This window comes from Mus musculus, chromosome 4 (assembly GCF_000001635.26).
Source record: "Mus musculus strain C57BL/6J chromosome 4, GRCm38.p6 C57BL/6J".
In the NCBI taxonomy this organism is placed as follows: Eukaryota; Metazoa; Chordata; class Mammalia; order Rodentia; family Muridae; genus Mus; species Mus musculus.
In genome coordinates this window covers 59,620,141-59,634,066 of record NC_000070.6, presented here as the reverse complement: position 1 = coordinate 59,634,066, position 13,926 = coordinate 59,620,141, and the positions used below count along the sequence as shown (strand labels likewise).

Below are 13,926 nucleotides of genomic sequence, written 5' to 3'. Positions count from 1 at the left end.
GGTCCTTGATGGGTACCCTCACACATGTGGCACACACACAAATAAGCAAATAAATAAATAAATATTTTAAAAGAAAAAGTGAGGGCTGGAGAGATGGCTCAGTGGTTAAGAGCACTGACTGCTCTTCCCAGAGATCCTGAGGTCAATTCCCAGCAACCATGGTGGCTCACAACCATCTGTAATGAGATCTGATGCCCTCTACTGGTGTGTCTGAAGAGAATGACATTGTACTCACATACATTAAACAAACAGAAAAGAAAAGAAAAGAAAAGAAAAGAAAAGAAAAGAAAAGAAAAGAAAAGAAAAGAAAAGAAAAAGTGAGGTAGGGCTGGCAAGGTGACTTGGTGGTGTGAGCTGAGTTCAATCCCACTGTTAAGAGGAGAAACCACCCCAGAAAGCTGTCTTCTGACCTCTACATGTGAGGGAACACTACACACTTAAGTACAAAGTGTAGGGTTGTTGTTGTTTTTGTTTTTTTCACAAATAAGCAAGTATGAGGACAATTATTTTTAAAAATGTAATTGGCCAGATATTACAGCATACTCAATCTCTGCCCAGACAGATCTGTGATTTAGAGGCCAACCTGGTTTACATAGCAAATTTCAGGGTAGCTTTGGCTACATACTGACACCCTGCTTTAAAAAAAAAAAAAAAAAAAAAAAAAGGTATATGTATAAAAGATAAGCAAGGATGATCTAGCAGGCATAACAGGGGAGCCCTCCAAATAAAATGAAAACAGTAAATACAATTAATACTAAAAGTTATAATAGGTTAACATATTTGGGCCGATATAGCAAAATACATTATATATTTGGGAAAATTAACAAAAAGCAGTTAATAATCTGGCATATTTCAGTAAAAGTATTGCCCTTTCACAGTGGGGGAAAATGCCCTTTAGGTATCTAGGCAGAGATAAAGTTGCCTGTAAGAAAATCCAACCGGAGATAGAGTTCCATGGCACACTGCCCCCACAGCACACATGAGGCCTTCTGTGACAATAGTCCATTTCACCAGAATACAATGGAGTAAGATTCTGCAAACTATGATTTGTAACCAATTGCAATTCACAGCCTGGCTTACCAATCAAACCACTCTTACCAGCACAAACAGTGCTAGTGTGTTTGCATTATATATTCCCCTGGCAACTTCTGAGATGCTCAGTTAATAACTATAATTCAGAATTATGACCTGAAAAACTAAGGTAGCTATAGCTGACCTTTCACACAAGTCTGCCCACCACTATAGTAAAGTAAAGATATTTGAGCAAAGAAAGCATGAGTCAAATACAAGAATTTTTATTCAAACTATACCTTTAAAGTATAAATGCATAAACAGCTTTACTTATAAAAAGCAGTAAGTACCTTTCACATGAGTCATCTATAAGGATTTGATGAACTTCTAACAACAGTGCTGTCTAAGGGCTTGTGTTCCACATGAAGGCTACAAATACACTGTTTGCTGAGAATGAGACCCAGGGCCTCGTGCATGGTAAGCGCGTGCTATATCACTAGCTGCACCTCCCTCCCTGTAGGTATTCAACTACAGACTTAAGAGCAATTGCAAAGGTTAGATAAAGTCTTGGAAACCGTACCTGATGAATCTAGAGACTTGATTATGTACAGAAGACAGGAAGGAGTGAGGGTAAGGAAAATCACCTCCTAAATTCCCGTTTAAATGAGGTGATTAACTACAGGACGGTGCATAACTCCCTAGAAAGCAGCACAATAGTACCAAACAGACCACCAAAGGAATCAAACGTGTCCTCAGAAGTCACAAATGAGCAGCATTCACACTTCCATTGAATCTGGTCACACAATCCTCTGGTGTTCCAAAAATGTTCTAATTTAACCATTAATAACAAATATGAGAAGTGTGAATAAAGCCTTTACCTACTTTATTTTAATCACATAGAGTTGACACATTGCTTATCTGAACCTGGTACTCCATGACAAATCAGTTAAAAAGACCCAACCCACAGCTTAGGTAGCCACAGGGCTCCTTGCTGGCCACCAGCCCTGACCCAGGGAACCCACGTACAATATAGGATCAAAAGTGCCCGCATGCTGGAAGGCACATGAATGATTCAGTGGGACACTGAAGGTATACAAACGAGAGACGAGCACTGCTGTCACACACAAAGAAATGTGACGAGATGTACAATCCCCCTGGCAGTGAAGCCCAGGGAGTAACTCTGGTAGTTAGCACAAAAAAACCAAACACTTCATCAGCTTCTACCTGGGCCAACAGTCTACTCCTCTCTTCAAAGCTGATAAAAACTAAGACTTGCCACACTCTCAGTGATTCATTCAAATGTAAGGCCTACGTCAAACTCCACACAACAGAGCCTGAACCAGCAGTCTTGCTATTAGAACCTCTGTGTTTTGTAAAGGGACTGCTCTGTACTAGTTTGTTATAAAAGCAACTAGTAAAATATCTTACATTTATATTTATTTTCTATCTCACACTCCTGTCTTATTTTTTTCCCTCTCAGAATCCATTCCTTAGACTGAGGAGATATCACCAAGTATGAGGGGCTGAGCTCAGAGCCCTAGCATTCATGTAAAAGTCAGGTTCAAGAGTACACGGCTGTAATGCCAATCCCTATGAGGCTGAGACAGGAGGATGGATCATGGAGCACACTGCCCTGCCAACCAAACTGGTTTTAGATCTAAGTTCAGGAAGAAATCCTACCTCAAAATATAAGGATGCGGAGTAACTGAGGAAGAGAATATTCTTCTCTGGCCTCCACAGGTGGACACATACAAGTGTACCCACATGTTCATGTCCACCTGCACTCACACACACACACACACACACACACACACAAACCACACATGTGTGCATGTACACATCACACACTCACAGAAGCACATGCATACCCCATTCCTTTAAGGTAAACTCTGGGGCTAGAGAGATGGCTCAGTGGTTAGGAGGACTTACTGACTGCTCTTATAGTGTTTAATTCCTAATACTCACATGGAGACTCACAACTATCTTTAACCCCTATTTCAGGGAATCCAACTACATCTCTGGCCTCCATAGGCTTTGCACACATGTGGTACACACCATGCAGGCATACACACATACATATAAAATAAAAACAAATCACTAGAAATCACTAAACAGGATGAAGTGAGTACATATGTAGGATTCCCAGTAAGTACACGTACAGGCTGTGCTATGAATACATGGTATCCTCAGATTCATCTTTCAAGTTCTAACCACCAGCATCTTAGAAAAGTAACTTACCTTTGGAGCTAAGACCTTCAAAAGAAGTAATTGAGGTAAAATGAAGTTGTATGGGTAGTCTAATCCATATCATCCTTCAAATGATTGACATCTTTACAAAATAAGATTAAGACATAAACAGGCAGAAGGAAAGCAATCCAAGGAACCCTCAGAAGAACCCCAACCATGCAGAAACCTCATGCTTCTACCATGAAGGATTAACAGAAAGTAAACTCCTGTTTAAGTCACCCATAATGTGATGCTGTTTGGAAAGCTGTTTAGAGGGAGGTCATGTCACAATTCACAAATATCCTTAACTGTCACTTAGACATAGCAAGTCCCACAATCGAAAAAGAGGGGCTTAGAGGGTTTGTCTAGAGTCAGGGTGTTTCTTTTTAGCCCTGGCTGTCCCTGAGCTCACTTTGTAGAGCAGAAAGAAAGGAAAAAAGAAAAGACCTTCGCTGCGGTTTTAGTGGAGGTCTGGTTCTCTAATCGCTCCTCGTCTCTCTTCTGCCTACCAGCAGTTGCAGTTATCGCTGCTTTTCATGCTGCATCTAGAGCCACAGAAGCTGGAGTTCCAGACGGGAGCAGTTAGGAAAAGAGGGAAGTCGGTCTCTGCTCTGCAGTTCTGAGGCAAAGTTCAGATAGACCAGAAGAAAAAGCGCCTAGATTATAAATACATCAGTGTATGATATGATTTTAATGTGTGTTTTAGAAGTTTGTCTAATACTTTTAAGTTTTTAAAGTTCTATTTCATGTGAAGTTGCATAATTTTTCTTTGAAATATACATGTTACTTTCTTCTAGGTATAAAAATATTTCTGATGTTCTACCTGCCCCTTTGTTCTCTGCATGATTTTGAAGTGTGTAAAATATATTTCTGAAATACACTGCTGTTGTCAGCAACAGTTTCTTCAGCTAACAGCATCTCTAGTATGAGATACCAAGATCTCCCAACTGCTTCAAGTGTAAGACTTTGCAAAACAAATGAACAGTGCTGGGGAGCTCGCCTTTCTCCAGAGAAGCCTGTTAAAATGGTGTTGGCACTGGATACAAAGTAAAATCCCCAAATTTGCATTTTCACTACTTTTGCTTTCTTGACCTTTATTTGAATTTGAGACTAAGCTTTACCAAACAACAGAATTTACACAGTCGCTAGCCAACCACAGTCCTCATTATGGAATCTATGCAGTACATTTGTTTCCTAGGAAACCGACCAGAGCACAGACAGAGTGCAATTTCAGACTAGCCAAAGAATTCTCCAATCATGCTGGTAAATAAAGTCCATAAATCAACTAATCAGAAGCAAACTCAAGAAGTATCACAGAGCAACTAAGCTCTGTGGAAACTTAAATCAGGAGGGGACGGGGCAGGGGGTGGGGTGGGAGAGAAACCTGTGGGGCTTCTTCCAGTACTATGTAGAACCCTCAAGTAAATATTATGAGCAGGTTTCTTTATAAACACAAACTGTCATAAAATAAACTGTTCCAAATAAATGGCTTCTCTCCAATCTTCAGCTTCTTTATTTGACAGTATTTAGGAGGGAAAGCTTCTTCAGAGCCAGCCTCATACATCTGGTACCAGGACATTAATCCAAGAATGAATTCTGCATGTCAGCAAGCAGCACGGGCTTGTGCTCTCAGTGCAGAATGACAAGACCTACAATGAGCAGCTCCTATCACACCTCTCACCAGGCCACAGAGAAGGGGGTGCGTGGGGGGAAGGATGGAGTGGGGGGGGGACGGTATGGGGGGGGGCTGGGGACAATACAGGCAGGACATGGACACAGTCACGACCAAAAGTCATCATAGGAAAGAACAAGTCATAGGAAAAAGACAAGATGAAAATTCACAGGTCTCTAAAGAGCAAATCTGTTACCTCACAGTTTTCTATTTTATTACACTAGTACCAAGCATAAAAGTACTGAAAAAGCCTGTAGACTTTTAAGTCTCCCAGATTTAACTGAGGACAGCTTAGTGTTGCTTAGGAAAACAACAACAACAACAACAAAAAAAAAAAACCAGCTAAATGGCAACTTCATTTTAAAGGCTAGTTGACACAAATTTTCTGCAAGGAGCATTTACTTGTTGTAAGGTTAAAAAAAATCAGGACAAAAATTAATTTATATGCCTTCAGACACCAACTGACTATATATATATATATATATATATATACACACACACACACACACACATATATAGCTACTCTGGAATGCTTCTGATTACACCATTATTAGTAATACAGAAAAAAATTAGTATTGACACACCAGTCAAAAAGAAATGAAAAGGCAAGGTATTATCTCTCAGGCAGCACAGATACAGGCACAAGGTGCCAGCACACCCTGGCACTGTTAACTTCTCCCCCACTTCACAGAGAAGCTTTGTTAGTCTTATCGCTGCCACTGACGGTCTAATAAATACATAAACAAGCAATTCAGCTTGCTAGCCTGTCTTCTTTAGTATTTCAACCAGTGCCAAAGAGCTGCAACTCTGACGCTGTTCTAGAACTCTCTGTTCCTGATAACAACAAACCCAATTCACGACTCCTCTTTAAGCTTTCTATAAGAGAGGCTGGAAAGGTTTAGGCCAGAGTGGACCAGAGCTACACACTAAGCTCTGTCCCTTTGTATAGTTTAAATCCATTTACCCAATCTAGACCGGAAGTCACAACAAAACCTGATCAACTATGGTAGAGGAAACTGCTTCTAGATATTCTAGATATCAAGTGTGTATAAATGTATATAGTCTGATAACTTATAAAAATTCGGTATACAATATCATTAATCTAATGTAACTGGGGCAAGAATCTAGGGTAAATTTTCCTCTCACAAAAAAGTCACTATTTTAAGCATATTAAATTCTTTTATGAAAAAAATAGGGTACTTGAATAAAAGTACATTGAATTGTATTTTTTCTTAAAATTTTAACAACTTAATAGAAATTTAAGGAGCTTTCATACCATAGTATTTTTCCCTTCAAATTTAGATTTTCTTTTTAAAGGAATCTTCCATTTTCTCCAAATGGCTGTTTAGTGCTCCTCAAAACTATTAAAAACAAAAACCATTTCCCGGTAACAGTCAGACTTATGTATGTCAATATGAATTCTCACAGTAGACAAAAATAAAGTTTCTAAAAGTGAGGAACAAACAGATTAACATAGTGCATAACCCAATACCTACATAGAAACGTGAGTCTGTGAAATGAATTTTATGAATGCTTAATGTACTTCATTTATTATTTGATCATTTATGAACACATAGCAACTGTTCACGAAGTAAGCCAGCTAATCAAATAAGAAAAAACAGAGCTACTACCTTCCACCTTTCAAAACACTATATCTAACGTACAACAACCCTACCCTTGGTTTGTACGCATGTAAGGAATAAATGTATCATGTAAAATAAGGAAATACCGCTGGGAAAAATCACTTCTAACATCACGTTCTCTTCATATGCTATGAAAAAAAAAAAAATCTCCTATCTTAAAACGGAAAACAAAGGTTTTAGCCTGCATGGAAAGACTATCATTGTTTTACTCTCTAATGCAAGCCCTACCATAAAAGCTGTCACTACATGACACTCCAATTAACTGTTTAGTAGGTAGACTACTCTATCGGTGATAATCCTAAGGACCACAAGAAAAAACTTTACTCCACAACTTCAAAACAATTTCTTTAAAAATATTAAAAAAAAAAAAAATCAGCCATGTTCGATTTTCTCCATTTAAGTCACTGCCTGACCTTTAACATTTTAAATTAAAGTCAGCCGTAAGAAAACCACAAACATTTTTTGTTTGTCTGTTTGTTTGTTTGTTTGTTTCATCTGATGTGTTTGTTGCTGGTCAGCTCAACCTCCTCTCTCCAGGACACTAGGTTTCTTGATCTATTTGATAACAAACCCAAATCACTGTGCGCAGCCTCAGATTGGGGGGAGCTTTTGGGAGAAAGCCCTCCTCCGTTAGAAACAATAAATAAGGGAGCAAAGCGCCGCACGTTCCTTTACACGCCCCACACGCACCTCCCGGTACCTCCGGACAACCAAGCTAGTCCGGCAGAGCCCCGAGGTGTCTCAGACTCTGCAACTAGCTAGGCAGACCGTTCCTCCTCCGTCCCGCCCTCCTGCCCAGCTCGGGGGACGCCGGCGCACCGACAGTCCCCGCCAAGACGCCGCCGGCCGCGAACCGGTGCGCGCCCCGCTCTGCGCCCGCAGACCCCTCCGCCCCTAGCGCCCTCCCGCCTCGCTGGCCCGGAGCAGACAAAAGGAAGGTTCTGAGGGTCACGGCGCGGCCGCCCACACACAAAGAGGCCCCGCGCCCGCGTGCTCCCCAGCCCCGCGCGGGCTCTCACCCACCTGCAGGTGTCTGTGCGTCTGTCCATAGGAACGCGGGCGGTGGGGCCTGCGGGAGCCCGGCGGCCCGAGCTGGACGGGGAGGGACGGCGGGACGGAGGGCGGCAGCACCACAGCCGGAGGCCCCGGGGCCGGAGTCGGTGAACCGGGAAGGGCGCCCCACGGGCTGCGCGGCGGGTGACGGCGGTGGTGCGATGAGAGGGGGGGGCGCAGGCGCCAGCCTGGCTCGGCCACCGGCGCGCGCCGCTCCGTGCGCCCCGGGCTCCGCGCGCCCGGCTTGGAGCGCGGGGGCGGGGCCGCGCGGGGCGGGGCCGGAGAGGGGCGGGGCGGGGGCTCGGACCCCAGCTTCAGCCGGCACCGGAAGCGCTCCTCAGGCGGCGGGACCTACAGGAAGTGTGTAGCGACGCCCGCGGAAGGCGCTCGACCCGCGGCGCTCGCTGCCCTGAGGGGGCGCGGGCCAAGCTCCTGTCAGCGACGCGAGCAGCCCGGAGCCGGCCGAGCTCGGCCCCCGTCGCTCCGACAGGTACAGAACCCACGCACGGTCTGTGCCACTTTCCACGCGTGTCCGCTGTCCTGGCCTCCGCGCACTTCAGCCTAAACACTTGAAGTAAGCAGAGCTTGATCGCGTTAGAGGTGTGTGACACCTCAGACAGAGTTGTGCCGGGTGGCCTGGGACCCGCAGTGTACTTACTCCATAGTGTCCTAATGTCCCACCGCATCGCATCCACACACACATCTAATAAACTGGAGTTCCCAGGGAAAAAAATAAAGAATAGTGCAAGGTGTTAAAGATTCTACACGCCTTAATAATTTATTTATTGCCTACCCATCAAACTTAATACCCTCATGACCTTAGGAAACTCTTTAATATGTCTTTTTTAGCAGTGGCTAAAAAAGTGGTTAAGAGCACTGGCTGCTCTTCCAGAACACCAAGTTGATTCCCGGCAGTATCTCACAACAGTCTGGAGTTCAGTCCCCGCGGTACGACAGAGCGGTGCAGACGTACATGCTGGCAAAACGACCACTAATAATAATAGTAGTAGTAATAGTAAAAAGAAGGAAGAAATGTATTGTCAGCTGACCTCTAGCTTCCACTGATTCAAAAGCTACAAATCTCATCAGTACCTGAAACTTGTAAATTTGGCCCACTTTGCTGTAATCCACCAACCTGCAGGCCTTGCCATTTGGTAATTGCCTTGATTTTATGACTTCCTTTTTTCTGTAAATAATAATAATAATAATAATAAAAGCTAATGTAACTACTTCCACAGTGGAGCATGTCTTCCAGGGTAATCTGAATCCATGTTGCTGGCCATCATTTGTATTTGGCTCAAGAGTAGACTCACTGAGCTCAGAGCTGTACTTTGGCATCTACACATTCATCCCACCCCAGGAGTGGGGCCGTTGTAACAGCTAAAACTCTCAGAGGTGCTCTGATACACAAGGCACTAAAAGCTACCTACACAGCATGGCACCACTGAGACAAGGCTGTGTGTTTAAAAACCCCTTTCATAGCACCTCCCAGATATGTCTGTGCCAAGCACTTAGTAAGTTGTTAATTCAGTTAGTCCTAGGAACGCTACAAAACTGGTGCTACTAACATTACTATTCTATAGAAAATTTGATACAAAATGTAATTTTTTTTATGTGTGTGGGGGTTGTTCTGCTTGCATGGATATCTCTGTGCCAGAGATGCCCTCGGTGCCTTCCCAGGCCAGTAGAGGGTGTCAAATGTCCTGGAACTGTAATTCCAGATGGGTGTGAGCTCCCTCCCGGGTGTTGGGAATCAAACCCAGGTCCTCTGGAAGAGCAACTACTGAGCCATCTCTCCAGCCTCACATTTTCAGGTACCTACTGAGAAGTGATATTGCAGTTCATAAGATGGTTGTAGTTTTAGTTTTCAGAAACTGAGGCTTAGAGAAACTAAGAAATCTTGAGAACATAGTTTGTTATTGGAGCTCAGAGTCATCCACTGCTTCCAGGCTCCCTTTTCTCCTCACAGCACTGAGCCCTTTCCAAACCATGTCTAATGGTAGAAAGTCAGACTTAGAAATAACCTGATTAGCCTTAGGTACTATCCACATCTTGGTCTTACCCCTCCTGTGATAAGAAATCTCAATCATTCCTAGGTGAGAAATGAGAATGTGACAGATTGTAAATATAATTAGGCAGTGGTGACACACTTTTAACCCGGGCACTTGAGAGGCAGAGGCTAGCTACTGAGTTCCAGGATACCCAGGGCTACACAGAGAAACCCTGTTTCAAAAAAAACATTAAAAAATAAAAAGATTTAATATATTTAACATAACTATATACTAAAAGTGATTAAGAAACTAAATTTTATATTCTACTTTTGCCACAATTAACTGTATGTATTTGCTATTAAAAATGGTCATTCTATATACCAGTTTGTCGAACTTGTAGATTCCTTATCTGCAAAACAAGCAACAAGAAACCAAGCAATGAAAAGAAACTGCTACTGAAAACATTGTAAAACAGATATCTTTAGCTGTCTCATGGTGCTGGATAGTTTTATGTCAACTTCACACAAGCTGGGGTTGTCTAAGAGGAGGTAGCCTCAATTGAGATAATGCTTCCATAAGACCTGGCTGTAGGCAAGCTTGTAAGAAATGTTCTTAATTAGTGATTGATGTGGGAAGGTCCTGCCTACTATGGTGGTACCATCCCTGCTCTGGTGGTCCCAGGTTCTGGAGGAAAGCAGGCTGAACAAGCCACGGGGAGCAAGCCAGAAAGTATCACTCCTCCATGACATCTGCATCAGCTCCTGCCTCCGGATTCCTGCCCTGTGTGAGTTCCTGTCCTGACTTCCTTTAATAATAAACTGTGATGTGGAAATATAAGCCAAATTTAAGTGCCTTACTCCCCATCTTGCTTTTGGTGTTTCATCACAGCAGTAGTAACTCTAAATAAGACACTACTGGAAAGAGTTATTAAATAGAAAGGTGGTCCTGGTTAAACACCTCAGTGCCTCAACTGAGGCTGTTGATGAACCAGATTGTCTTGAGCAAAATCAGATTAAATTGGTTCCACCAGGGCCTACAACTAAGCCTTGAACTACTTCCATCCCTGGCTGGTGAAGTTCCAATATTCTGTCTGCGAAAAATAAATCTTTGGTGGAGGAGCTTTTAAAAATAAAATTTAATACGTAGTATCTGGCATCACATATGATAAGAAAAAAAATCCAAAATGAAAAAGACGACAGTCCAAACATATAAATATGTCCCAGATGTCCTGGTCAATAGACCCTTAGAATAGCTGTGATTAATATGATCAAGTCATACATGACAGAATGGAGGATTTTAGTATACATTAGGATTTTAAAATAACCAAATAGAGCCCACTGGGGACATATAAACCAAGACCACAATAGGGTAGTTTGAATATGCTTGGCCCAAAGAGAGGCACTATTTGAAGATGTGGCCTTGTTGGGGTAGGTTTGTCACTGTGGGTTTTAATACCTTAGTCCTAGCTGCCTGGAAGCCAGTCTTCTCTTAGCAACCTTCAGCTGAAGATGTAGAACTCTCAGATCCTCCTGTTCCATGCCTGCCAGGGCTGCTATGTCCCTACCTTGATGATGATGGACTGAACCTCTGAACCTGTAAGCCAGCCCCAATTAAATGTTATCCTTATAAGAGTTACCATGATCATGGTGTCTATTCACAGTGATAAAACCCTAACTAAGACAAAAGTTGGTACCAGGAGTGGGGTAGTGCTCTTATAGGCCTGATTATGCCTTTGTTTGGCAGAATGTGGATTTGGGAACTTTGAATTTGGAAAGCAGTGGAATCCTTTAAGTGGGGCTTAACAGGCTATCCTAGTAGGAATATGGAAGACTTTGTTGCTGAGAGTGATTTAAACTGGGCAGACAAGGCAATGAAGTTTCAGTGAAGAATTTCAGTATGTGGAATAGAGACTGTTTTTCTAGTATTTTGGCGAAGAATGTGACTGCTTTCTGCCATTGGCCAAAGAGTCTGCCTGAGACTAAGGTGAAGAGATTTAGATTAACTACTTTGAAAAAGGAAGCCTCAAAACAGCTTGTTATAAATTCTGTCACAAGATTACTAAAGTTCACTCTTATGAAGAACATTTTAATGAAAAGGAGCAAGCTGAGAAAGGAAAAATACATATGGTTTAAGTATTAAAGGGACACTAGGAAGTAGAAAGGAGCTGACTCCTATGTTCTAGAAGATAACAGATTAAGGGAGTAGGACTTTGGGGCATGATCCCACCCAGCTAAAATTAGGTTCAGGCAGGGTTGTACACAACTTTAATTTCAGGAAACAAAGCCAAGCAAATCTCTGAATTCAAGGTCAGTTTGGGACAGAGCAAGTTCTAGGTGAAGAAAAGCTTAAGTACACGCCTTTAATCCTAGCATTCAGGAGACAAAGCCATGCAGATCTCTGAGTTCAAGGACAATCTACAGAGCAAGTTCTCTGACAGCCAAGTTTAGGCAGTGAAGGAGTTGGAAAACTGAAAGCTGGCAATAGAATAAGGGGGGGGGGTGTATTCCAGCCCCAGCAAGCAGCAGAACCTGGCAGCTTCAGACATGTGGCCCTGGCTTTAGAGTTCAGAATAGAAGGGACTACTGGGACAATTGGTGCTGGTTAGCTGGAGCTAAGAAAGCAGTGATTAAGAAGAGAGGTGACATTTCACTGAGGTGAAATCTTTTGGGAAGTATTTTCTGAGATCACAAAAAAAGCTGTGCCCCAGAGGTAGCCAAGGCTGTACCTCATGCTGCAGTTGGACTTGGTAATGTGTAAGAGTCACCCAGGTGGTACTGGTTTTGAAGGTATGAAAGGGGTCATAAAGAGCTACTGAGGCTTGGCACTGTGAGAGGCCAGGGAAGGCCACTGGAGAAGGTGCAGCTTCAATTGTAATTGATGGCCCAGGACTGAAGAAGTCATGCAAAGCATGAAGAGAGCCTCTGAGAGGCTATTGGTAAAGCCTAGTTGCAGGAGAAGACCCCAGAGTAGTGGAGATGCCAGTACTATAGGATGACCACCAAGAACAGCAGCAGTGGTGGGGTAGAGCCAACCAGAGCCTATAGTGCTACAAGAGTGCTGGAGATGTGACCCAAGTCCTTTGGAGGATCCCAGAAGATCGTGTGTGAATCCCAGACATTGGAACAAGAAGCTGTAACACTGAAGTTGCCTTGGAGATCCCAAGATGTTGGATGACAGAGCTGTGGTGTATCTGCTGAGGAAAGCTGCTATCAGGAAGTAGAAATAGCCCAGGAGAGAGAACTTTGTTCTAGTCAACAAAGATGAAAAAGAAGTGGAGATTTGAAGACTGCTTTGACATCAGACATAAAGATGCAGAGTTTGCCTAGCTGTATTGCTTTTGGGATTACTGATAAGTGATTGGATGGATCTCAAAAGACTTTGAAATCTGGACTTTTAACGTTGTTGAGACTTCTATAGATTATGGGGACTTTGGAAGTTAAACTAAATGTACTTTTTTATTATGCTATGGCTAGATATGGTCCCCATAACTTCATGTGTTTGAACAAGCCTATGGGGGCCAGGGAGTGGAATGTGGTAATTTGAATATGCTTGGGTCAAGGAGTGGCACTATTTGGAGGTGTGTCCTTGTTGGGGTAGGTATGCCACTATGGACATGGTGTTAATACCTTAGTCCTAGCTGTCTGGAAGCCAGTATTCTGCTAGTATCCTTCAAAAGAAGATGTAGAACTCTCAAATCCTCCTGCACCATGCCTGCCTGTACGCTGCCATGCTCCCACCTTGATGATAATGGACTGAACCTTTGAACATGCAAGGTAGCCCAAATTAAATGTTTTTTTTATAAGAGTTGCCTTGGCCATGGTGTCTGTTCACAGCAGTAAATCCCTAAGACAGATGGCAAGTGTGCATCCACTAAGATGAATATGACAAAGGCAGGAAACACTCTCTGATAAGGATGTGGGTAGGAGAACTCTACTTTGATGCTAATGGGATTGAAGGGTGCTATGCACTTTTGAAATGGCAATTCTGCCAAAGGTTAAAATTACAACACTGCAGAACTTCTAGGTATATAACCAAGAGAAATAAAAATATATCAGCACAAATAATTTAAACGTTCACAGGCAGCATTATTCATAATAGCCCCACTTGAAAAGCTCAAATGTCCATCAATCTGTATAATTTAGTTGACAGTACAGGAATTAAGTAATGTTCGTTGTGATTTTGTTGTGGGTTTTTTTTGTTTGTTTGTTTGTTTTGACTATAATCCAAAATAGTGACTTTCTAGAGCAATGACCAAAAGTTAGATTCAGGATCCAAAATGAATAAAGCACGAACTTATTCTTCTCAGATCTCAAGAAGATTGGAGGTGCTG

General features: G+C 42.7%; 1 protein-coding gene across 8 annotated transcripts in view; it reads right to left on the bottom strand.

Moving 5' to 3' along the window:
- E130308A19Rik (RIKEN cDNA E130308A19 gene) overlaps nucleotides 1-7,951 on the bottom strand; it is a 131,534-nt gene extending 123,583 nt beyond the window's left edge. For 5 of the 8 annotated variants that reach the window (XM_006537865.4, XM_006537855.4, XM_006537860.3 and 2 more), the window contains exon 1: nucleotides 7,576-7,951. The gene's annotated coding sequence lies outside the window, so the exon portion shown is untranslated. The remainder of the gene's footprint in view (nucleotides 1-7,575) is intronic. The other 3 variants (NM_001015681.2, NM_153158.5, XM_011250008.3) reach the window with 2 other exon arrangements.
- Nucleotides 7,952-13,926: the final 5,975 nt, after the last annotated feature.